Below are 4591 nucleotides of genomic sequence, written 5' to 3'. Positions count from 1 at the left end.
CTCTTTGCCTCGCAGTACAACATTGGAGATGAGAATAAGTCAATCCAGTCGAAGGAAACTCATTGAAAATTGGATGGGGTGGGGGAGGGGGGGGGCGGGAAGAGTGACCTCTCAGAGCCTTGAAAGGTAAGAGATTGTCAGCAGTCGAATAGCAAAGCCACTATTCAGGAAAATTGATCCATTTGATCTGGAGGTTAAAAGTTAGGGTCAATAGGTTGAAAGGCTTCAATACTTTCTCAGTGCCAATGAAATCACAGCAGAAGACAAACAGAAAGTATTTACAGTTTGCAGCCCACAAACATATAACCTTGTGCAAAGCCTAACATCTCCGGAGGCTCCAGACTCTGAGCCCCCTGATCAATTGGTGCAACTAGTGAGGGACCATCACAACCCCCAACCCACTATTATTATGCAGCGCTATGAATTTCATACAGCCATTAGAGGTCCTGGAGAAACGTTTTGTCGCAAGACTTCGACAAATTTTGGAATATTGTGAATTTGGTACTTCTCTCAGTGACATGCTGCCTGATCGATTGGTCTATGGGATCAACAATTTAAATATTCAGAAGAAGTTGCTAGCATAAAACAAGATATCCTTGGACAAAGCAGTTGAGTTGGCTCAAGCCACTGAATGCACTGAACAAAGGACTTTAGAATTACAAAGTGTGCAAAGCGAAGTGAACCAATTATGGCAGGAAGTGGCTGCCACTCGTGGTTCCTGAAGTGAAGGAGCCATGGAGCCAGAGAAGAAAAGGTTTGAGATTTGTTGTCCCTGTGGGGGAGAACATTTCAAAATTTAGAAACAGGAGTCAGTCAAGGAACAAAGATAAACTTATTTATTAACACAGTAGTATGTACACAAGGGACCCGGTTGAAAGTCACTGGTCCTTTCCCTCCATTGGCCATTACATTATGGCTGACCTTATATATAATGTAACCACACCCCGTAGTTAGAGGGGGGGTTCATACTCCTCGAGCCACACAGGGAATGTGAGCCAACTTGTCCCGTGTGGGTTACAACACCCCTTCCCCGGCCAGGTCTGAAGACCCCCACAGGGACGGATGAGGATTTTAAAATTAATTTATAGGATGTGGGCATCCCTGGTTAGGCCAGCATTTGTTGTCCATCCCTAGTTGCCCTTAAGAAGGTGGTGGTGAGTTGCCTTCTTGAACTGCTGCAGTCCTTGAGGTGAAGGTACACCCACTGTGCTGTCAGGGAGGGAGTTCCGAGATGTTGCCCAGCATCAGTGAAGGAACAGCGATTTATTTCCAAGTCAGGGTGGTGAGTGACTTGGAGGTGAACCTCCAGGTGGCGGGGTTCCCAGGTATATGCTGCTCTTGTCCTTCTGGATGGTAGTGGTTGTGGGTCTGAAAGGTGCTGTGTAAGGAACCTTGGTGAGTTACTGCAGTACATCTTGTAGATGGTACACATGGCTGCCACTGTTCATCGGTGGTGGAGGCTTTGAATGTTTGTGGAAGGGGGTACAATCAAACGGACTGCTTTGTATTTGAAGAATACAAGAAGACAAGAAGTTTGAAGAAACGATGATGGAGATGGAACAGAAGAATCCAGCCCAGTCTCGACAGGCAACGGTTTATGTAGGCATTCCCGTCGGGGCACATCACCTCCTGGTGGAGGAACCGGAGTAGCCGGTATATACCGAGCTGGAGCCTTTTGCAGTTGGATCGACGCAGTGGAGAACCACCAGATGATGGTTAGGTGACAAGGTCAGAGTCGGAGATCTCAGTAGTCTCGGTCTCCACATCGGAATCCGACAGCCATGCATCAGGCATCTCAAGTGTCCCTAGAAGAAGACGGGACAGGGTGCATAGACGGTAACAGTGGCAAGATCCCCCGAGATGACACCTTAACAGCTGGCCGAAGTGAAGACAAGGGACGATGAAGATCCGATGGAATAGCAGACTCCCTGGCACAAAGATGATCAAGATGACACTTCATCAGCCGGCCTTGCACACAGACCTGGTACGAAATGGGACCGGTCTGATAAATGAAGACTCCTGAAAGCCATCGAGGACCCTTACCGAAATTGCGAGCGCTGATCCCTTGGTCAGGTACGAAGCAGCGTTGGGAATGACGGCCATCGGAGCAACGCCCTCGTTTTTCCTGTGAGCGGGGTACTTTGATGCCGATGTCTGGGAGCAATAAACTCAACCGAGTATGAAGATGGCGAGCCATCAGCAGCTCGGCCGGACAAACCCCGTAACCGCATGAGGAGCGTTGCAATACGAATAAAGAAAATGAGCCAGCCTGGTATCCATTGAACTGGATTTTCAGACCCCGCTCCACCGTTTGCACGGCGGGTTCAGCGAGGCCATTCGAAGTTGGATGAAAAGGTGCCGTGTGGACATGTCGGACACCATTCATCTGGAGAACGGTGGCAAACATTTCGCTCGTAAATGAAGCCCCATTGTCTGTCACTCAGACCTCCGGCAACCCATGCATGGTGAAAGATGCGCGTAAGCGGTCGATGGTGGCACAGGAGATGATGGATGCCATGCTCTGAACCTCCAGCCACTTTGAAAGTACATTCACTAAAACGAGGGATATCAAACCCAAAAATGATCCCGCAAAATCCACGTGAACGTGGGCCCAGGGATACCCTGGCCACTCCCATGGGTGGAGAGGCACTGCTTTTGATGGGCCTTGTACACATAGCAGCACTGAGCGTGCAAGTCGATGTCTGCATCTGTGCCAGGCCACCAGTGTAGCTCCGGGCTAGCATCTTCATTATGGGAATCCCAGGATGCGCAGCATGGAGCTCCTTCAAAATGAAAATCCTTTTCGGGAGCGACGACCATAATGCCCCACAGGAGGAACCCGTCCTCAACAGTCAGATGTGACAGCATTGTCGCAAATACTTTGAGTTTAACTAGAAGCTGCTGGCATGGCCCACCGGTTAAAACAAGATGGCGTACCTTCGCCAGGGTCGGTTCATTCTGTGTCCAGTTCCGGATACAGTTGGCCATCACAGGCCGTCCGTGAAATTGCACACCATCATGACTTTATCGGCCGTGGGTGGGTCGACAGATATCGCAGGCACAACGGAAGCCGACTTAATGCATCTGTTTGTGCTTTAGACGAGCCCAGTATGTGTTTGAGTGAATACTAATAAGCAACCAAAAGGAGAGCCCGCCGCTGAATGTGGGCCAAGGCAATCGACGGAACTGCTTTATCTTCTCCGAATAGGCCAAGCAACAGTTTGTGATCAGTAATGACATAAAAATGGCAGCCCATACACATACTGATGGTACCTCTTGACTCCAAAAACGACCGCCAGTCTCTCTTTTTCTATCTGTGCATAATTGTGCTCTGCAGCCATCAGCGTCCTGGAGGCATAGGCAATGGAGCGATCCTGTCCGTCTCCAATGCGGTGGGATAGTACAGCACCGATGCCATAAGGCGACAAGTCACACGTCAAGAATAGCGGCTTGGTAGCGTCAAAATGCACGCGGACTGTGGAAGAAGCCGGCATCCGCTTCATGAGGCGAAAAGCAGGATCCTGAGGGGCGCGATTCTCCGACCCCCCGCCGGGCCGGAGAAACGGCGAGGGGACGTGCGAATCGCGCCACGCCGCCCCGATGCCGGGACGCCATTCTCCCGCCCATGAAAAAATGGCCGTAGTGGCGATCCTCCGGGGGCGCCACAATTCTCCTGCTCGGATGGGCCGTGCGGCCGTCCGGAAAAAATCCGAATCTCACCGCCACCGTTCTAACATGCTCTGGGCTGGCGGGAACTCTGGGTTGAAGGGTCTAGGGATGGTCTGTGGGGTGGAGGGGGGTCCAACCCCAGGGAGGGCCTCTGCAGTGGGCTGGCCCACGATAGGAGCCCACCGATTGATGGGCCGGCCTCTCTGGCTGCGGACCACTTTTCTTCCGCGCCGGCTCCTGGATCCCTGCGCCATTTGCCATCGGGGTCGGCATGGGGATGAAGGCCAGTGCGCATGCGCTAGTTGGCGCCGGCCCAACTGCGCATGCGCGGACCCCGCGGCGAGGGGTCGATGCCGGGACTGGCAGCTGGAGCGGCATGGGCCGCTCCAGCGTCGTGCTGGCCCCCCCCCAGGACCTGAGAATCGGGTCTCGGAACTGGGGCTGGAGTAAAGTACTCCGGTTTTGGCGCCGGCACTCTGGCGCCGGACCAGAGAATCGCGGCCCCTCTTTGCCCCATGCCCAAGGCTGTCTTTCTGCAGCAACCAACGAATGGGGGCCAGGATCATAGCCAGGTTCGGCAAAAAGCAGCTGTAATAATTAATGAGGTCGAAAAACGAGTGAAGCTCCAAAGCATCCACCGGCCCTGGGGCCAGTTTGATATCCTGCACCTTGTCATCCATGGGGTGAAGGCCTTCGTGATCAACACAGTAGCCCAAGTAAGCAATGTCCTTTGCATTATAGACACATTTGGCGAGTGACAATTCCTGTGGCCACCCCTCTCACATGGTGCGCTGACAGCCTCACCAAAATCCGCCGAGGGCGCCGGTCGACGTTTCGAGCCATGAGGGGGCCTCAAATTCACTAAATTGGATTAAATCCACGCGCACCAGCAGTTTGAGCTGGAAGATGAATCGAGAAAGTT

The sequence above is a fragment of the Scyliorhinus torazame genome, chromosome 1 (genome assembly GCF_047496885.1).
Source record: "Scyliorhinus torazame isolate Kashiwa2021f chromosome 1, sScyTor2.1, whole genome shotgun sequence".
NCBI classification, from domain to species: Eukaryota; Metazoa; Chordata; class Chondrichthyes; order Carcharhiniformes; family Scyliorhinidae; genus Scyliorhinus; species Scyliorhinus torazame.
Note: the sequence above shows the minus strand (reverse complement) of the source record.